The 22,500-nt window shown below is 38.6% G+C and overlaps 2 protein-coding genes and 1 pseudogene across 5 annotated transcripts in view; 2 read left to right on the top strand and 1 right to left on the bottom strand.

The window, feature by feature from the left end:
* Window positions 1-1,383, top strand: part of LOC143287655 (transmembrane channel-like protein 7) — a 55,925-nt gene extending 54,542 nt beyond the window's left edge. For all 3 annotated transcript variants that reach the window (XM_076595819.1, XM_076595828.1, XM_076595810.1), the window contains exon 18: window positions 1-1,383. This exon is cut by the window's left edge and continues 486 nt beyond it. The gene's annotated coding sequence lies outside the window, so the exon portion shown is untranslated.
* Window positions 1,384-10,729: 9,346 nt separating this feature from the next.
* Window positions 10,730-19,965, bottom strand: LOC143293603 (uncharacterized; annotated as a pseudogene). The gene is made up of 6 exons (XR_013056789.1): window positions 19,633-19,965; window positions 18,631-18,873; window positions 17,594-17,808; window positions 16,473-16,702; window positions 14,215-14,287; window positions 10,730-13,344 (listed from the first exon to the last, which is right to left on the bottom strand). The product of XR_013056789.1 is annotated as an uncharacterized LOC143293603 (transcript).
* Window positions 19,966-21,439: 1,474 nt separating this feature from the next.
* Window positions 21,440-22,500, top strand: part of LOC143287649 (protein phosphatase 2C-like domain-containing protein 1) — a 16,305-nt gene continuing 15,244 nt past the window's right edge. Inside the window, exon 1 of the mRNA XM_076595797.1 lies at window positions 21,440-21,500. The gene's annotated coding sequence lies outside the window, so the exon portion shown is untranslated. The remainder of the gene's footprint in view (window positions 21,501-22,500) is intronic.

The raw sequence follows: 22,500 nt of genomic DNA, 5'->3' as shown, positions 1-22,500 counted from the left end.
AAACATGCTTTAAATAATGATCTCAAAGTCATACAGTGCATGTGTGTTTCTGTTAACTGTGGACAAAATGAAATGGTTAACAAACAGGCTATCATTCTTCTGATATGTGACTGGTACTGTCAGCAATACTGAAATTTCTTCATTCACTATATGGGCTGCGACTCCCACATTCACTTCTGCAAATGTAAAAGTGGGCTTTTACATGCATGACAAATTTACCTCGCCATATAGGCAGCCGTACTTAATTTTTGGAGATCAGTACTGAAACTGAGATGACTCCAATCACAATGAGAGTGAGACTATGACGTATCAGTATCATGTAAGTCACACGTTGTTTTCATACAATACACCAGCCCAGAATCTGGTTATGAAGCGCTGAAAACAAAATCATATATTCAAATAAACTTATTATTACAAAGAACTGTCAGTACGCTGAAATTCTTAATACAGTACAACTGGCAAATTTTAACTCTTATGAAATTCTCTCTTTTTTTTTTCTTTTTTTCTTTTTTTTTTTTGTACATCTTGCAATCATAAAATCCCTGACAACCTTAATTGGTGTGTATCAGCATACACAAACTCACAACTGGCAAACTCAAAATGTAATCATGTGACACTTTCCATAAAACCTAAATCATTAGAAAATAATGCTGTTGATTAAAGTACCATCACACCAAACTCATACATTATACCACTGGAAATGATATGCTCCAGCTCTCAGTACAGAATGTTGATGACAAACACAAGCTCTTGTTGAAAATCACGAGCAGCAGAATGGAAGCGATTACAGACTATCAAAGAACTCATTATTCGTTTCACCACACAAGTATATAAAACACAGCAAACTCAAGCTCACGTTATGCATGCTGTGTACAATGTTGACAAAGATTGGGTTTGTTTTTTTTTATCACAAAGCCCGACTCTTTTATAACAATTGACTCCATCCCTATGTTATCAGTTGTGTCTTTGGCACAAGCTACAAATATAATTTATTTAAAATCAATTATGATGAGTTTTAATAAACTTCTTCCCAATTGCTTGATTGATTCAACCAAAATGTTACAGTATTGAACAACTGTGATTTGTGCTTGCAGGAATGGTTTTAAGTATTGAGTGATGAATAATGTTTGTAAATTTGTTATCAGTGGGGTTTTTTTACATTATTTCAGGGATGGTAATGATTTACCTTTTTCTATTCCTGCCTCCACTTGTCCGTCCAACTCTTATTTCTTCCATCTTGCTCAATATGTTATATGCATTTGAACTGAGGATAGCTTTTCCATGTTGAGTTTTAATTCTTTGACTTGGGTGTTCTTCAGGGTGGGCGTAGGCCATATAAGTATATGTTTTGCTTGCTTTTTTTTTTTTTTTTTTTTTTTTTTTAACCAAGCTACATTGTCTACATTTTGTTGATTTTTATTGTACAATCAACTTTTTATGTATATATTTACTTGTAAATAGATCTCCCTCTCCCTCCCTCCCTCTCTTCTCTCTGGGCCTGACTGGCAGACTGTCTTTCCAATTTTCTACCTCAGTCAGTTCCACATCGGTTTCTTTGTGACGATGGAGAGAATTTCTTTCTGATTTTTACTCAGATCTTTCTGATTTTTGTTGTTGTTGTTGTGGTTTGTTGCTGTTTTCCCTTTTCTTCTTCTTCTTTTTTTTTTATTTATTTATTTTTTTTAAAGAAGTGAACTGAAGATATACAAGTATACAATTCCAGTGAAACTGGCTAGTATTTTTCAAAACTCCATGGTATAAAGAATATATTAGTTTTCAAATCTTCAAGTTCCATGTTATAAAGAATGTGTTCTGTGTTGTCAAGAAGATGAATGGGCTGCCTGCTCATTTGACAGAATCACCAAACTATTTTTATGGCTTGGCGTTATGTGTTTATTAATCATTTCTGTTATCTTTTTCATGCAAGTCATTGATCCATTTGGTTAATTCAATAATAAAGAGACTGTTTTCAACTGAAACCTTTTTTTCTTTATTAATATTTGACCATTTATATTGAAATCAGAATGTCCTGTCTGTCCATACTATCAAACCAGAAATATCATCCGTCCAGTTTGAAGTATTGTTTGATTTTATGGTTGTATGGATAATTGCCTCTTTTTGTTTACCTATTTCACTAAATTGTAAATACATTGCTTTATTGAATAGAATATGTAATAGTTTAGTATTTTATTGCTTCTGTTACCCCAAGTAAATATGTTTAGCCTGCATCTTTGTGCAAACCAATTTGTTTCCAATGGTGTGTGTGTGAGAGAGAGAGAGAGAGAGAGACGAGAGAGAGAGGTTTCCAAACACTGTGATAAATACAGAAAAACTATTGTCAGCAAATCCAACTTACTGAATGGTGTGTTGAAAATAAAATGTTGGTGTGCTTTCATCTAAATTCTGTGTGTGTGTGTGTGTGGTTTAATTCATATGTGTGTCTGTTCTTTCCATCTAGTTTGCGTCTGTGTCCATACTTATTCACATGTATGCATCCATGTGTGTGTGGTGGTGGGTGGGTTGATGGGTGCCTGTTGGGCGGGAAAGGCTGGGGGTTATGTGCACATGAGACATGATTCAAAATTACAGAGAAGCTGCTTCTTCAACTCTTCAATCAGTTAACTCATTTAAACCACGCAACCATGACAAAGATTATCTGTATTGGCTGATTTTTTTTTTCTTTTACGTAAACTAAAATCTGAATGTTGACATCTCTGACAAAGCTGATATCACCCTGACTGATGTTCATTTCTGTTACGCAGTGTTTCCACAGATGTGACCAAAAAATTCAATATTTTTTCCAGACCTGACTGAAAATTTTCCGTACCAAACATTAAGCCAGACTGAATCAAAAATTGTCTGCTATGCCGCTGACCAAAGAGACTGTTAGAGATATCCCAGTATAATTCAGTTTTCATCACTTTTCATCTGTTTATTTTTTGTCCTTTTTTTAAAAAAAGAACAAAACATAAACCCTTTGTTGATTTAATTGTTTTTAATGCATTAAGCTCTTTGTTGAAAGGTACTTGTCAATTGTTTATGAAAATCTCAAGAATTTTCAAGACACTGAACAGCAAAACATTATTTTTTTCCAACCTTTTCCAGACTTCCATGACTCTGTACACACCCTGGTTATGAAGTGCTCCTCTGTCAGAAATTCCGCCCTGGGTTTCTGCCTGTCTATCATATAGCGCTTACATTAGTGGAGGACCCTTTTATTATGAAAATACTCAATCGACCACTGAAAGAAGACAAACCATAAAAATGTTCTCATGTTTTATTGTTTCATTCCAAATTTTGAATACATTCTGACAACACCAGTATTCAGTCTTGAATACAAGAAACAATATATGGAGGTTGTAATATCACACACATACACACACACAATGAGAGAACCGAACCATATGAAACTGAAACCAGTATAGCATCACACTAAACACAGTCATTATGCTATTTTTTTGTGTGTTTTGTTCATTTTCCCCACATCAAAATGTTCTTCCAATTTGTGAAAATTTTCTTGATTTTTATGATAATTAATCACTTTTCATCTGTCTTAAATTGTTCTGAAAATGACGTCAACATTCAACTTGCCAGTTACAAAATAAACTATGTGAGATCAAATCATAAACATCGCTTGTTCTGAACTGCATAAGCTGTAAAACCCCAAATCATGCATTTACAAAAGTGCTTATATGACTAGTCTTACCATGAAATTAGGTGGCCACACTCTCTTTTTAAGGGGTGTGTGCACTCAGATTGATTTCACATTTCTGTAATCATACACACCTATGCCTGGCATCTTTAATTCATGTGCAAACTGAAGTATTATGCATGCTGACACACACACAATGGGAGTTCTGGTACTATCAGGTCTGCACATATGCTAAACTGGGACACTGGCAAAACCTCCATCATTACTCAACCCACCAGGCACAACTAAGATTTGAACCTCAGACCTGTGGGAGGGAAATCCACTGCTCTAAATCAAATGCTCAGCCACAGTACCTGTCAAAACAGGGAGGGGCTGGAGAGGGAGAGGAGGGGATGTTCACTCGTAAGTTTTTGCAGGTGCTTCTTCACACTCCTTTGTGTAATTAATAAAGAATTTGGTACAGAAAACAAGGCAAGTCATCCACATGCTTGCTGATACGTTGTTGTTTGGGGGGGGGGGGTTGCTGTTTTTTTTGTGACTGAGTAAACTGAAATCTGAATGGGTGGACACAAATTCTCATAAGAACTGACATCAATGACATGATCAATACTGTCCTGATGACATGTGCTCTGGCACAGTGTTATGCTTGAAAAGTCATTTTGTGTTCTGGAAAGTGATGCGCCTGTACTATGTCTACGTACTGCTGTGATGTGAACAACTGAATGAATGTGAAGTGAATGTGAAATGCAACTAGTGACCAAAGAAAGAACAAACAACACATACCAACAAATTCACAAACTGCTAAGGACACTTGCACATAATTCTTTATTTCTTAAACAAAATAACACCTGGTTTCTCTCCAGTAGTGACAGACTAAAGTGTACACTCTTGGCAATTTTCATTAATGTATAGAATACAATTTTAGACTGAACCCCTGTTTCCCATTTATTCTGTGTAGGTATTATGTAGCCTGGATAGAGTAAAGACAAAATATACATTGGCCTCAAGGGAAAATAATCAAAATAAGTCCATTAATACCAGTAACAAATTGATTTTTTTTTTAACACCAAGTATGGTTCTAGGATAGCACCTCACACCAAAAAAATAAAATGTAACCTCCTTTGCAACAATCACATAGCCTTCTACTTGTTGATGTCATCTCTTTAAGTACCTGGTATAAAATATCATTTTAATACATTCCCCGATTTCCATTGATGTACTTTGTGGTTCAAATCAATAGGTCTTTAAATTTTAAATGTACGGGACTTTTCTGTGTGTGTGTTTTGTGTCCAGAAAGCAAATCATGTCTGTTCACAACATGCAAACATGTTCTAATACTGTTACTGGAGGAACTTCTACCAAATTGTTTGTTTTCTTCAAAAATGTCAGTTTTCTACAAAAGTACACATCAATAAAACAATGTGCTGCAAACCAAAGCAAGAGGCATTACTTATGTCTCACTGACAATTAACAAGGTCTACAACACATTCTCTACTGGACAAGATCAGACGATCTTCCCCCTTTCCATGACAGAATCCCATTCCTGTCTTCCTTGAAACTCTTTCATAAAATGATAAATATTACTTATTAAACCAGTCCAGCATGAACACGAAGTCTCTGAAAACAAATAATGGTGATGAGCTCAAATCCACCATCAGCACATTGTTTATAAAAAAACAAATAATGGTGATGAGAGGTTAAATCAACATGTAACACTCACAGCTTTAGCTGTCCTACTTAGCTGTTTGTTGTGCTCTTCACACTGTACACTGCTCCTCTCACTGAAATTATCAACCGCCATAATGTCAGTCATCATTCTTATGCTGATGACACTCAACTCCAGAAGAGTGATACACCTGAAAAACTGTCGTCGCTCTTGCAAGAAACATCCAACTACTTCCTGGATATTCAAAATTGGATGACTCTAAATAAGTTACAATTGAATGCGGACAAAACTGAAGCAATGATCATAGGAACTAAACAAAAACTCTCTTTCATCACAACTGACACAATCAAACTTGGCAGTACATCCATCCCTCTTTCCAGTTCAGTCAGAAACCTCAGCGTTGTCCTTGACAACACACTGTCCATGCAAAAATTTCTCAGTAGACATGTCAATCCTGCTAATCTCAACTGCGGCGCATCAGTTCCATCTGGAAATATCTGTCCATTGACGCAACATCTAGACTTGTCGTTTCTCTCATTCTCTCTTACCTTGACTACTGTAACTCTCTATTGTCTGGTTTGCCTGTTTCATCCATTTAGTCCCCTTAGCACATACAAAACTCTGCTGCCCAACTCGTCCTCAGAAAGAAAAGATCTGAGCACATCACTCCTCTTTTGCAACATCTCCACTGGCTCCCTGTCTCAAACCGAATAAAGTACAAGATCATCACTCTATGCTACAAATGTATTCACAAATCAGCCCCTTCCTATCTCTGTGGCTGCCTTCACCTCTACACTCCATCTCACTCACTACGATCAGCTTCGGATCCACTCTATTTACTCATACCCAGATTCAAACTCTTGACTGTTGGCCACCGTTCTTTCTCTGTCTCTGGACCTTGCAATTGGAATGAACTTCCTCTTTCATTTCGTCAAGTCTCCACACTCAGCTCTTTCAAGTCTGGCTTTAAAATCCACCTCTTCCCAAAATAGCCTCCCTTCCCTGCCTCTTCCTTGTCTTCAGTTTCTCCAGTTTTAGAGTTATGCATGCGTGAGAATAACTGGTGCGAAAGCGTTTAGATTTGTCTATGCACAAGATTCAGCGCTATATAAATACCATTTTTATTATTATTATTGGTGCACACATGAAAATATACTTTCAAGAAGCAAAATGGATTTTACTATTAACCCTCTTCCTCCACCCCACCACACCCTCCTCCAAAAAGAAAAAAAAACACAGCCCTTCTTTGGTACAACCCTATCTATATCAGTGTATATGATTTACCTATTCTAAAAGAGAAAATTCACCAACAGGCAGTTCACCTACACAAGTCACCCAATCAAGCACAGTGGTGATCTTACAACAAGCTATGTTTGATCTACAGTTTATCAACCATGGTTGATGAATGAACAAGCAAGGACCTGATAAAACCATAGCGACTACATCATACTGAAGCAATACCTCTTGATTTTGTATAATCAACATCGATTTCCTGATAATATTGTCATGACAAGTGCATGGTGGTCTCTCCAAGGCATAACCACCAAGCCTTGACATGAATTTTTGAATGTAAGTGTTGTGTGTGTGTGTGTGTGTGTGTGTGTGTGTGTGTGTCTTTTGTGGTCACAATTACTGGGGGCATTGGCAACAGATCATTACATCTGCTGGCCTTGGACTTTACAGGGTAAAAAACCCTCCAGCCTTCACTTGCCACCTTTCACCTTGCTCCCATTTGAACCTCAGACCATCAGTGTTATTCTCAACTGTGAACAACCACATTATATTCATGCTTAATTAATCAGAATGTATGCATGTGTATGTGTGTATTATATGCATATGTGTGTGTGTACATTGATGTGCGTGCGTGTGTGTGTGTGTGCGTGTGTATTCATGTGTGTGTGTGTGTGTGTGTGTGCATTCATCTGACTGTGTGTGAGTGGGTGCTTAGTATTATCAAATTATGATTCTGTGGATGATACTGGTTGTTTTAGTTCACTATTGGTTGAGGTGACTGTACGTTGTTTGCATGGAACGGTTTTGGAGATTTTTAACTGTGGTTGATATTTTTTGCGTAAAATGTTTTCTTTTTCTTATGTTTTACTTAAATGTAATCTGCCTTTAGCATTATTGTATTTTAATGAAAGGTGAAATAGAAATAAATTATCATAATCATTATGATTATTATCATCATTGTTATAAAAGTTTGTAATTTTGCTCAAATATTTCCTTCAATGAGCTTAGTAAGCTAATATCTGTATCTGATAAAACTAAAAGTCTGCTGAAATAGTATGCATCTGATTCACATGGGAGGTAGTGACTTACATTTGTTGTTTTGAAAAGTTGTCAGCCAACATTCTAGGGCAGCTCAACTTTTTAAGTGTGTGTCTTAATATCAAAACAAAATAAAATCAAGTGAACTTCTTTAAAAAATTCAAATCATCAATAAGGAAATCTGCATAATAATCAATACAGAAACACTCCCACTCGTGGATTCACTACGGTAACTGTTCTGAGACTGAGCATCTGGTGTCGCCAGCATTTTGCTGATTACTAGCAATACTATGCTCTCTCTAAAACACACACACATATACACACACAAATGTGTGTGCATGTGTGACTCCATGTCTGTACGTGTGTGTGTCACTGTGTGTTAGTGTGAATCATGTCTTTATGTACATGTACAAATTCTCTCAACAACTCCAGTGACATACCATATTTTTTAACTAACTTAAAAACAATGACAAGAAACAAGTTCCATTCAAGGGCTGCAAATTAATTATTGCGGGGAGAATAAGTTTACATCTTTTAATCATGAATCAAGTTTTGTATAAAACATGTAAAACAGTGTCAGAGAGCACTTACTCAACTATTATACCTGAAAAATAACCTTCATGACAAAATAACCTGAAAGAACAAGTCTTTTTTGTTTGTTTTTTTGCCATCAAACATTATTTTCTAGATCCCTTTAGTTTAAGAATCTCAGCTCATCTGCAGCTCATCTGTTCTGTTCAATACCAGCTGAAAATCTAAACCCAGTCAAGTGCACTAGACCATTTCTGCACTCAGAACTTGCCTGTGTCATATTCATACATGTGTTGAGCTGTGGCCTGGTGGTAATGCACCCTACTAGGACTAAGGAAGCGACCATCCACTGGTTTGACCACCAGACTCCCACCTCCGCTAGCCCTTGAGAGGTGGTCGAGTCTTTCAGACAAGACGATAAATCAAGGGCCTGTTTACAGTATGCACTTAAAAGGCAAAAAAGAACCCATGGCAACAAAGGGGTTGCACCTGGCAAAATCCTGTGCAAAAGTCCACTTTCATAGTGACACAGGTATACTTGTATACTTGCAGGCAGAATGAAAAACGACAGCACTGCAACACACTACTCCTTCAGAGAACAGTGATTTTCACACAGAGAAATCTGTTGTGACAAAATGTAATAATAATACAATACAACAACACAACTGTTTAAAGTTACTACCACTGCCTAAACAGATACATGTCAATTACAGAGAAAATAATTAATAAATGTGTAGATAAACAAACTCTGGAAGAGGAAACTGGAAATAGATACATGCAATAAAATTACAATTTGCATTCACATGAGGATTTTTTTTTAAATTGAAAAAAAAAGGGAAAGGGATAACTGAAAGGAATTACATTTTCATATACTGTACAGCAATAATATATTCTTTAAAAAAAAAAAAAAAAAAAAAAAAAAAGGAAAAAAGAAAAAATCTCTCACAGAATCAAACCATAAAAAATTAAAAAAGTCAATAGGCAACGCATATTTTCTGGGCACCAAAACACACATCACAGAATCACTGAAGTATAAACATCAGAGACAGAAAGTGAGAGACAAAATAGTAGTACCAGTAGTAGTTCTTGAACAGATATAGGGAACAGGACCACTAACTTAGTAGGCAGAAAAAAAGGTGGTTTTTACTCCTGGTCTCATTCTACGAACCAATCATACCACAATGACGAAATGAACTGGTCATAAAACTAAAAGACACAAATTAAAAGATTTTGAAGGAGATAAAATATTTCAGGTTGTTATCGCCCAAACTATTTTAAATTATTGCCAACCTAAAATGAAGTAAAAGTGTTCGTTCTTGTACAATGCATAGCTGCCTATTTTCTCCAGTTGGAGATAAATACATGGATGGGATACCAGACTACTTTGGCCTCATGACAATAGTATGGTGACCAAATGTATCTGAATGGAACTAAATATGCTTCTGCTAGAGTTAGGACATGCTACTGGCTTCTTTTTTTTTTTTTCAACTTGTTAAACACAGTGAAGAAAAAAAATGGCGCAAGTGGGTGAGGAACAATGACAGAGCGAAAAGAAGGAATAATAAAACAAATCTAAAATCATAATTCATGCACATTGTTTTTGACAAAGGCTGTGACTATCTGTGATCAGTTTAGAAGATAAAAAGCAAAAATAACTATTGCAGTGTAACAAGCAAAAACTGTGTAATTAAATGTTTTTGATGAGTACATTTATATCACATCAGGCATGTTATTTGTTTTATTCTTGTTTTTTGTGGGCTGTCCTTTTTCCCTAACAAGACTGAGAAGAAATAAGATAGTATATAGAATCAAAACTGGTTCAAATCAATTACACTATGTATACATACCAGAGGCAGAAAATCTGACCAAAGGAACTCACACATCGAAGCCTTTGAAAACTACTTGTACTGACTGACGAATGAGTGTCCAACAATGAATAAATTATCTATCACTTGCAGGCAAAGCCTTGACTGAACAAAGATGCAAAATAACACTTCAAACACACTGACAGGAAAGGTCAATATGATGTTAAATTAGGTACCAAGTAGGTACTGTGTTAGGATCTATCAGTTTACTCAGCTCTGGCACCTCAGTCAATACGAAACTTGTGAATCCTGACCCAGTGTTAAGTGTGCACAGTCCTTCACATGAGAGCTCTCTTTTCTGGCTCATGAACAGTCTTTTGAGAACTACTGATCAGGGCAACTCCAATCACGTTCAAGTGTGCTGCCCTATTGACTTAATTGCCTCCAGTGCATATGGCTGTGGACTATTCCATTTGCCTGAAGTAACAAAAATGTAAACAGAAAAGCTATGCTATTTATCAATGTTCATTCAGAGGAGATGGAGACCTCTAAGTCAATGAGTTTGGTTGTTGTTTTTTAACTCACTCAGTACGGCCAGTCCTCTCTTCTCCTCTACACAGACCCCTCGGATGTCCAGTGGGTGTCTGAATGACCCAACCTTTAGCTTCCGTCGTCAGAATTGTGGTATTCTTTGTCAAAATTCACCTCTTCAGTATAAGAGCCTTCCGCTTGCAATATTTTGATGGTGGTAATTGGGGAGAAACGCTGTTAACGTCGTATCTTTCGCCGTTCGTATGGAGAGAGTTAATGCCAAAGCTATTGCAGAACGAAAGACAATTTTCCTTTTTTTCTCAAAACTTTTTTGGATCTGCAAATGTCAGTAATACCAAGGTAGGACAAAATGATGACAAATCACAATTACTTTGAACTAGTCTGATCTCAGAAAACACTAAGCTGTCTCCACATATTTGAGATGCAAGTCTACACCTTCCCTTCATATCTCAAATACATTATGCTATGTAAAGTATACTGTGGAACTGCTTGTGGCTCTGACTGATAAATGAGCATATATTCAAGTAAAACACCTTTGAACAACCAGCTGCATCATCCTTTCCACCCCTATACACTCTATCTTGCCATGTATTTGAAGAATAACGCAAAAGCAAATCAGCCTCATAATCACTCATGATACTGTTATCTCTGCGACAAATCGTGTTTTTTTTCTTGTTGCAATTTTCATTTCTGAAGAAAAAAAATTCACATACACAGACACACATGTCAAACAAAAAAACAAAAAAGGAAAGAAAAGAAAACAAATCACACTCTAACAGTGTACTGACAAAGCAAGGTGGGCAATGTTTACGTTTTCAGAGGCAAGGAAGCAGCAGTGAAGTCAGCAGGAGCCTGGCCCAGATTGGTGTGTGCGCCGAAATGCACAGCCAAGTCTTCCACCTTGAGGTACTGGTGGCATGTCTGGCAGGTGGTCAGGTTGAGAGGAGCGCACATCCCAAGGATACTCTTACTGTGCGCCTCCGCCAGTTCATGTTGCTTCAGGATGTCCTGGCAGCAGAGCAATGAGCTCTGGCAGCACCTCCAGAAACTTCTCCTGGCCAAACAAGTTCTCACATGTCTTGTGATATGTCACTGCGTCCATCTGACCCTGAACGGAACTCTGCAGACATGACGCGAAACTGATCAAACCCATCATCCTTCAGAATCAGCAGCTGCCGGACACGGGAGACAAGCGCGCTGTTGCGTTCCTTCCCGTCCAGAAGGATTACATACGAGTACATGTTGAGTTTGACTGACATTGGAATGGTAGCCAGAGAAGCAGTGGGAGCTGAAATGCTAGAGTTGGAGGTTAAGCCAGGAGGGGTGCGTCCATCCAATGAGGGTGGGTGGGCCGACAGTCCAGGAGGGGGAGCCGTAACCCGAGTTTTACCAAACCCTGGGGGAGGCATTGCTTTCTTTGTTTGTGCCTGCAGCGTTGGAAAGTCTTCATCCCCAAGCAAAGCTTTGGAATTTTTTGTCCCTTCGGTCTTGTTTCTACGTCCCTTCCCATTGGTGGTCTCCCTTGCTGGAGAAGCAGCAACAGATTTCTTATCTGTGAGGGATGAAAGGGTGGGAAAGTCATCCTGGAATGCATTGGAAGGCTTTGTCACCACTGACTTGCTCTTCTTGGTGGTGTCATTCTCGGCTCGAAACTCTTCAGCAGATGACAACTTCCCATTCCTTTTCTTTGACAAGGTGGACAGAGAAGGGAAATCGTCCTTGTCAAACGCCACAGACTTCTTGCTCACAACTGTTTCCCATTCCTCACTTTCCTCTCGCTCACTGTTAACCACTGGTGATGGGGCAACAGTTGTCTGGTCATTTGATGGAGGAATATCTTGGCTACTCTTCTGCTCTGAAGAATCTTCTTGGACTTTTGAATGCTCTTGTTCAGGTATCACAGTCACTGCTTCAATTTCACTAGCTATGGAACTCAAACTTATACCGCTGTCTTCAGTATTGGTTTTTGTTTCTTGTCCTTTTTCTTTTTGCTTTTTCTTTTTCTTTTTTGACTTCGTTTCATCTGTCCTACTTTCTGAACTACCATTTAAGTTAAAACTGTCATCTTTCTTAGACTTACTGTGTGAAGATGCATCAAGGCAATTACCCAAAGGAGTAGATTTTTCTGGGTTTTTTTTTATAGGTTTGGCATTTTTCTGAACCCATATAGCCTGTTTAGATGTGGTGCCACCACCACCACCACCAAGTGACGGGAATTCACCGTCATCACATAAAGACTTGCCTAAGGAAGCAAGAGACGCTGCTGAAAACACAGGAGCTCTGTCATTTCTGCTGGACGAGGGTCTGGAACTGGACTTCTGTTGTTGTTTCTTTGTCCAGGCACCACCAAGACTGACATAATTTGGACCATCCTTGCTCTTTCTATCACCGCCCAGGGACGGAAAATCCTCCCCAGATGCCAACCTTGGAGCTGACCAGGACTGTTTGGTGACTGTGGCAGCTTGCACAGGATGGCTGGCTTGAACAGTGCGACTGCCACCACCACTGCCAGGGCGACTTGCCCCAGAACTGGCAGCAGCTACAGAAGCATGAGCAGAGAAGCTGGTGGATGGCTTCTGGCTAACGACACTGGCACTGGACTTTCCAACAGGACGAGCAGGAACAGACACAAGTGATGACGTTGTCACAGTAGCCGATCTCAAATGCTTGTTGGAAGACAAAGACGGAAACTCTTCCACTGGTTCATCCGGTCTTTTCTCTGGGGGAGGAATGTAGGGTGGGAGGCAGTTGCCCAGTGTAGGGAAATCATCCAATGCAGGTGGCTTGGGGCTGGAGGAGGGGCACTTGCTTCAGGAGGTGGCATCACGTTTTCATTTCTTGAGGATGCCTCATGTCGGTTGTTGTACCTGATGGAACACATGTTAGAACACATGCAACATAAATGATATAAACTTGACCTCAACACAAGTAAAGAGAAAGAAGAGAATGAGTGAGAGAAGAGTGCGGATCTCTGTGTGTGCGTGTGTGTGTTTGTGAGTGTCAGTGGGACTGTGAGGAGAGAGCAGAGAGTAAATGGATGCATGCAGATACTTCCCAAATTCAAACGACTCATCAGAAAGAGGAATTTATATGTTATGTCCCATATGTAAGCATTAAATGTCATGCAAAAACATGCAAAAGAAAATGAGATTTTTCTCATACAGTCTGCAATGGAATATCTGATACATACACAGGCCACACACACTCTCACTCTCTCTCACATACTGCCACCCATGCATATACACAAACACACTCTTGTGTGTGTGTTTCTTTTTCCTTTTACTGTTCTGGGCAGGATGGCAGTCGAGGATGGGATAATGGGGAAAAGAGAAACTCACTGTAGCGATATGTACGACATGTCCCTCAGAAAATACACTTGCAGGAGATTTAAAAAAAAAAAAACAACAACAAAAACAACAACACAAGCATGCTACTTTTCAAACACAAAAAGAAAAAAGAAAGAAAAAGAGAAAAACTTGAATTTTGCATAACTTTCGCAGGATTATAAGGAGTCTGTAACTAAAAGACCAGAACTTTTGAGCTGTCCAAGAAATCAAACAGGTCTGGACTAGCCTCCAACAACGATCAGTGAACAAACATGAACAGAAACTTGTTAAAAAAAACAATATTTCATTTTGGACTGGCACTCCAACAACGACCAGAGATTAAACATGAACAGAACATTGTTAAATTTTGAATCTAACTTCCATAACAGCAAAAATATAGAGAAATCTCACCTCCGGTTTCGCCGGTCTCTAGGGCCTCTATTGGCTTCATTCACTTCTTCAAAATCTTCTGGAGCAACGACACCTGAAATAAACAAGCAATAATGAGTTGTTGGTTTTCTTGGGGGGTAGTTTGTTGTTTTTTTTCTCAAGCATTTCACAATGCAAGCAGAACTTGCCTTTGACTTTGTCCTATCTGCCATGTCAAGCATATTCAATAAGAAAAATACAAGCACACAATTTCTCAGGGGGAAACTTACCTTAAAAAAATATCTGATAATGATACCTTTTTTTTTCACCAATATTCAATATTTAAAAAAATGTGCTGAACACTTCAAACTCACTGCCCAATACAATGACAATTGAACCATATCATTGGGATAATTAAAGATCTGAATCCATTATGCCTATACAATCCCTCTCTTCTAGATTTCTATTAGAAAATTAGGTTAGAGTGATGGACATGTATACGGTGCCTCAAGGGTTAAGAATAGAGATTTTTCTAATCTCCCATGTGTGGAGCAGACCTGCTAGTGCCTGAACTCCCTTCTTGTGTTCACACATGCAGAAGATGAAGCGTGCATATTAAAGATCCAATAATCCATATCAGCATTCTGCGGCTTATGGATAGGTGACCCTGCATACACATCCTGGAAAACAAACTGGGGATGCCAACACTGCGGGGTAGAGATAGTCATGCACTTAAAAGCTCATTTGTACATATGATCAAATAAGGGAGATGCTGCCAACAAACACAGAAGAAAGAAGATTCAAACAATCAGAGAATTAACTCTTTCTAGACTCCAGCACTGCTGCCTTAGACAATTCTCAAATCAGATCTCTTCTTCGCATATCTTTTTACATATTTGCAACAAAGTGAAAGTAGCATTAATTCTAATTTCTAAATTTAAAAAAAAAAAGGAAAAATCACAACATAGAGACCAAAGAAAAGGAACGAAACAGCTGTACAGAATAATGGATTGTGTTTCCATGATAAATTCATAATAATAAAATTTTTTTTTAATTTTTCAAAGAGAAAAAAGAGAGAGGTGGAAAAAAGACAGACAGACACTGAGAAACATAAAAATATAAAAATGGAGTAGAAGGAAGTGATAACTGACCAGTCTACATGCCTAACATGGATGAAATATTGTCTCCACTGCTTAGATCATACTATTCATAGGCTCTGCAAGGGACTTCAAACAAGGGTTCCCTCAGATGTGACCAAACAAAATTCCATACTTTTACCAGACCTTTTCCAGACCAGACAGAAAATCTTCTATACCAAACACAAAAGCCATAAAATATTTGTCTGCTACACCTCTGATGACAGAAATCAGAGGATATTCCCACATCAATGTACATTTTCATCTCCTGCTGATGGGTGCAATAGCCAAATGGTTAAAGCGATGGACTTTCAATCTGAGGGTCCCGGGTTCGAATCTCGGTGGTGCCTGGTGAGTAAAGGTTGGAGATTTTTCCCCCATCTCCCAGGTCAACATATGTGCAGACCTGCCAGTGCCCGAATCCCCTTCGTGTATATGCACGCAGAAGATGAAATACGCACATTAAAAATCCTGTAATCCATGTCAGCATTTGGTGGGTTATAGAAACAAGAACATACCCTGCATGCACACCCCTGAAAATGGAGTATGGCTGCCTACATGGCGGGGTAAATAAACAAAACGGTCATTCACGTAAAATGTTATATGTTTGTCTGAGTGTGTATATGTTCATGACTGAAATCTGATTGAATGACAAAGGAAACGAATGATGAGCGCCCAATGGCAGCCATCAGTCAGCTCTACCCAGGTATGCAGCCTGTTGTGTAAATGACCCCCTATTTGTAAAGCGCTTAGAGCTTGGTCTCCGACCGAGGATATGTGCTATATAAGTATCCATATCAACCAATCAATCAAACCTTTCATTTGCATTAATGTTCAGTTATCATTGCTTTTTGTTTGACTATTTGTTAGCATGTTTTCTTAAATGCCTTAAGCTCTTGAATGGTACTGGCCATGGGATTTACAAAAATTTTGAGACTGATCCAGACCCTGAAGAGCAAAACATATTTTTCAAAGAACTGTCCAGCCTTGGAATGACAATGGAAATGTTTCACTCCTTTTTCAAAGACTTTTCCCACGCCTTCATGACAGGCAATATATAGCTCATTCCACTTTATTTCCAGTGACTCGTTATTCAAATGCATGTTTTGATAATGGAAAAACAAAAAAAAACAAAACAAACAAACAAAAAGAAAGAAAACCAACCTGCGTCACGGCCCCTACGTCGTGGAGCCACCTGGAAGTTAACGTCGATCGTTCGCAGCTCCCTGGCCTGAGCTTTGGACTTGTTGCCCCTGTGCTCGGCGGCGACGTGTGCCTTGTAGTCAATCTCCGTGGCAAAGGCATTGGTGAAGCGTGTTTCACGGGACCCACACTGCCCCTCCTCACACAAAAAGTGATCCACACGGAAGTGTTCTTTGAGGTCAGGGTAGTCACTTGAAACAGAACAAGCAAAAAGAACATGGTTATCCAAACATACAACTGTAGGAAGAGTTATTTTACAAGATGTAAAAAGCATGCAATGATGATACTCTCTTTTGCAAAAGTTTTTTTCTGTCTGCATTGTGTGTCATGGTACTGGTAATGATCGATGGCACACTTTCAAGAAGGAAGTCAACAACAATGGACACCCACCAATACCTCATGCAGAATGTCTGATCATTCTATGATGAAGGGAACAAAATTCCCATTATATGTTTCTCCATTAGTCATTGCATAACAGCTTTTTGACCTGCCCTTGACTTTCTTTCCTAAGATCTTAAGTATGAAAACAGATCTGTCTAAACCAAACACACCCTAAGTTTTATTTACATCGAAAAAAAAATCACTATGAATCATCTAGGTATTTTTTGTATAAATTCAAATCTTCAATACACATTTTGGTTCAACACAGTAGTGTCACATTACAAATTTTTTAGTTAAAGAAAACAAATGTTGACGGTCAAACAGCCTTCAATGCCCACTCAGGCAGCAAATTCATATCCACTGCGTCTCGCTCAGCACAGGAAGACAGGGCCTAATCCTACCCTTCTGTTTTAAACTTACCCATTCACAGTCAAGCACCCATTCACACCTGAGTGAGTGAGGAAAATCAGAGTAAAGTGCCCTCCACAAGGACACAACACCATGCCTAAACAGGATCTCAAACACTGATCACTTGTGTACAAGCCTAGCCAATTCTACCTCTACCATAGAGCCTCCAATTTTACCTTCAGTTAATTCATAATTGACTGCAATGACTAGACATTAGAAGACAGTTATGCAAATCAATTAGCGTCATTTGATGCAATGAGCTGTTACTTTCATTAGAAATTCTCTTGACTCACTCAAAGTATTCGTTGTTGGCACTATTGGCATCACAGAAGTGGCAATAATAATGAGATTTGCGCAAGTGGCGTAGGAGCTCATCATTGTCCATGTAACGGACATCACAGAAGCGGCACAGAGGATGACCGCGGTAAGACCGGTTATCAGGATCTCCATTGCGACGATGAGTTGCCAAGTCCTTGCGATTGTAAAACTTACGTTCAAATGGAAATATCTGAAAAACAAAGGATTCCCTTCAGGAATAATACTTTACCAATTAAAATGGACACAACAAATCATAAATCAAGATCACTGATATGCAAGTCACATTTTCAGTATAATCTAATTAATAATACATGTTTAATTTCTACAAAAACATGCTAAACAAATGACTGAACCACTGGTGTGGTTATTTAGTCTTGACAATGCAGTTTTTCACAATCATCTGAGGTGTTTCAAACAATGATCATCACATGACAACTAAAGAATCACTGAATTAAAGAAAATTTGTTTTACTTTTTAGTTTGATTCTTTTATTCATGTCACATTCGTGACATTGTTATTGTATCATGTTTTGTATCTTTACGTTTACTTCATGAATGATACAAAATAATGCAGTCTGCTTCTTGCATTTATTGGCTACATCAGTACATGGTGGTATCAGTAGACTTGAAAATCAAACCCAGTGTAAAGGTGTTATCTATGTTCATCAGAAAAATTCTTACCAGACCAGCATATATACAATAACACATACACCGATACAGCAGGCATTTGTTTCAGTTTCAGTAGCTCAAGGAGGTGTCACTGCATTCGGACAAATCCATATACGCTACACCACATCTGCCAAGCAAATGCCTGACCAGCAGCGTAACCAAACGCGCTTAGTCAGGCCTTGTGAAAAAAATTAAAAAATAAAATAAATAAATAAAATTTTAAAAAATAAAATAAATAAATACAGCAGGCATTAATCATTAGAAAGTAAATGAGAAAACAAGCATCTGTTGCTGTTTTTACTACCCCTCTTTCAATCTCTATTATTTACCAATACATGGCATACCTTCAAGTGACTGGCACACAAATCACAAGCAAACAAGGTATGTGTGCGATTCATGTGAGTCTGGAGAGCTTGAAATGAATCAAAGAGTGGACGCTGGTCACAAACTTGGCAACGATGTTCCAGTAGGGCTTCAAAGGCATCCTCCACAGATTCATCTTCAAGCAGAATCTTGTATTTGCGATTCGGGATGCAACTTCTTCTCTCCACTTCTTCATACTTTTGTTTTGTTGTCAAATAAACAATCTGAAACCAGGAACAACAACAAAAAATTTTTAAGATAATCCAATCAGTCAAAATTATTTACTCTGGGATGCACTTAAAAAGAAATGCATGCGTGAACTGATTATGTACTTGATAATTTACAAATGAAACAATGTGGGTGATCTATATCATAGTGATACACATAACCTTTTCTGTTTCAACTTCTTTAAGAACAAAACTGAAAAAGGCAAAAATGCTTGCACAAAGCCACACCGCAGACTCCAGTCTGCCCATCAGGCATCTTCCTTTATCAATGATTTTGCATAAAATGATAAATGCTAACATAAGATATTGCCTACAGTATAGACAGCTTTAGACCTTGGGGGGAGAATCAGGGATCACATGACTGGTGATGATGGTGACCAAAAGCAACCTAAAATGAGGGAATGACTTGCCGACTACACTGAGCAATAAAATATGAGCATGCCAGGCTAGCTCTAAGGAACTTTTATTATATGATTATAAATAAATTTTCTGAGTCTGTGTGACTAAAAAACAATCAGCAAACAAAAATGTGGTTCCTGATCTACTAATCTAAACAGTTTTGATGAGTAGATCTTTCCTTGTTTCATGTTTGTGGTGCTCAAAAATAAAAATAAAATAAAATAAATCAAGTGGAAACCTGTCTAGTGTCTTGGCAACTTGACTTATCCTGTGGCAATCCCTATACTGACCCAACACATTGGAACACTTCTAACACCATCAGAAAAATATAGAAAAAAAAAACCCGATTTCTTTTACCTGAGGCAGATCTCCACGGCAAATTGGGCAGTATACCTGGTTGCATAAGACACGCATACGTGTAGAACACCTGTAACAGATCGGGTGGTCGCATGGTCCGATGGCGAAGATTTCGCTGTTCTCGTGGCAAACCGGACAGACCGAGTCTCCAACACTTTCATTTCGTACTCTCGACATTATGGATGATTTCTTTTTAGTTACAAATATGCAAATGTATTAGAAGTTTGTTTCAGGAAAATCCAGGAAAGTGTATTCTGCTATATTTCTCTCTGTCGTTCAGCTAACACTTGTTTCAATCCCTCGCTCGCCACAAAATCTTTAAAGGAGTCACGAAAGGTCTTTCCGGTTAATGGTGCAAGATTGTAACGTCACTGTTATATTTTTGGCATTCTCGCTAAATACCAAAATGGACTAAAATACATCAAAATCCTTCACATGAGCATGGATTAATGACCATGGATAAATCCTGGTTCATGTCTATAATTCCTAGTTCATCTCTACCCCCTTGGTACAGCACCGTCTGTTGCTGAACAGGCTGATGCGCAAATGACAGTCTCTATCACTGACGCGGCAACTCAGTCAAATTCAGTGAAATACAAGTTACACCATTCTGCTGTTTTAAACGATAACCGGCCCCCATTATACGTCCGTGGGTAACCGATCGTTTCGTCCCATTGGCAGTTTGCCCCCAACCAGTTCGCCCCTAGTCAGTTTCCCCATTGCTGTCGTTTCGCCCCTAGCGCTGCCTGTATCAGTTCAGACAGTATTTGGCTGTGTAAGTTATCAGTACAGCATGCACGACTGATACCAATGAAAGAAGTGTGTGTGTGTGTGTGTGTGTGTGTGTGTTCCTCCAAAGTAAAGACAACTGAAAACAGAATCAGTGTACTTTTTATGTTTTTTATTTGGCATACACTGATACACCGATGTATACAGATGTGTGTGGGGTTGGCGGTGGGGGATATGGGCGTATGTGTGTGTGCTTTTGCAAGTAAGTGTTCATCTGTGTGTGTGTGTGTGTGTGTGTGTGTGTGTGTGTGTGTGTGTGTGTATGCCTTGGAAGCTGCGATACGTAGCCCAGAAATGAGTGTGTGGAGGAGGGGGGTAGAGGAGGTGCAGGGTAATGTGTGTGGTGTGTGTGTGTGTGTGTGTGTGTGTTTGGGCTCATGTACGTTTATGTGTATTTGACTGTGCTTTCATATCTGTGAAACTGCATGTTTGGTGCATATCTGTTATGCATATGTCAGTGTATGTGTGAATGTGTGTCTCCATGTTTTACATTTATTTGCTTATTTATCAACGATGTTGTCTTATTTATTTATTTATTTATTTATTATTATTACTACTACTACTACTACCTTTTTTTAATTATAATTATTATTTATTCATTTATTTACTTATTTATGTACGCTTATAGTTGACTTCATCAAGTTTTTGCGCCTCATACATATTTTTTTTCTCAAGGCCTGACTAAGCGCGTTGGGTTACGCTGCTGGTCAGGCATCTGCTTGGCAGATGTGGTGTAGCGTATATGGATTTGTCCGAACGCAGTGACGCCTCCTTGAGCTACTGAAACTGAAACTGAAACTCTCTTACTCTTGCAAAGAAAGACAGTCAATCAAAATCTACAGTAATTTACTAAATCAATTCCTCGGCTGTATGGTTACATAAGTTTCTTTCAGCATAAAGCACTTCTTTGGGTGTTGGTTATTATGTCAGTTGTGTTCCATCTTTCTCTCTCTCTTCGCTCGACGCACGCAACCAGGGGAAAGTACTCTGTGTTTGACAGAAAATGTGATGATTTCCGGTTGAATGTTTGCCTAGATACGACAGTGCGAGCTCCGCCAACCTTGCTGTGAAAACACAGGGTAAGGTTGTCTGCACCACTGAGCTTGTTGTTTCCGCTAAATAAGAACAGGGAGCATCAAAGAAGATAATATTTAGTTTAAGTGCATTATATTTCAGTTTTAAACATGGTACATTCGACAGCAGACTGATCGACTCAAGTCTATCCGAGTTCGGGTTCTAGTGTCGATTCGATCTTTAATCGACAGCATTTAATAAAATTAAAACACAAAATAATTCATGAATAAGTCACATGATGACACATCCGTGTTTATTTTATCGTTCTAGATCTGACTGGTTCATGGTGCCTGATTAAAAATTCAGGCAGCAGGATGTTGCTTTTTCTTTTTCAAACAAAGACAAATATTTAGTAATCTAATCGGATGGCATAAATAATTTTTGACATGTGATTCTCAGAGGTGATATTTATACTTGTAGATGGCAACAAAACTTGCAGAATTGAATGAGTTTTGTTGTCTCTTTGTTGATTAATTAAAACTTAGTGCAGATATTTTCATTGCATCACTTCTATATTTTATGATAAGAACCTATAGAAAAACAAAGTTAGCTGTATCATATGTCTTGTCTATAAACCTGTGGCAATCCCTTTTCAGGGCAACAATGCACAATAGGGGGGTGCGCTCTAGATGACTGATGTCTGTGTACAACTGTTAAGCCCCCTAGTTCAGCCAGGGGAACCTGGGCCCCACACAGCATCAGTCAAAAAACAAACAAACAAACAAAAAAACCCTGTCCTGTAGCTATACTGAGCCTGAGGCTTGCAGCCAGGCCTCAGTCCTGATCCTGCAAGAGGATCTTGAACGTCTCCAAATCTGGGAACGGAAATGGGAGATGGCCTTCAACCCGGGCAAATGTGCTACGCTCAGAATCACTCGCTGCAAAAGTACAATCAGCGACAGGTACCAAATGCACGGACACGAGCTATCAATAGTACAGTCAACGCCATACTTGGGAGTCACCTTGAAGAAAGATCTGGAGTGGAAGGAACACATCAACAACATT

The sequence above is a fragment of the Babylonia areolata genome, chromosome 1 (assembly GCF_041734735.1).
Source record: "Babylonia areolata isolate BAREFJ2019XMU chromosome 1, ASM4173473v1, whole genome shotgun sequence".
NCBI lineage: Eukaryota > Metazoa > Mollusca > Gastropoda > Neogastropoda > Buccinidae > Babylonia > Babylonia areolata.
The sequence above is the reverse complement of the archived record's forward strand: the minus strand, read 5'-3'. Positions and strand labels throughout refer to the sequence as shown.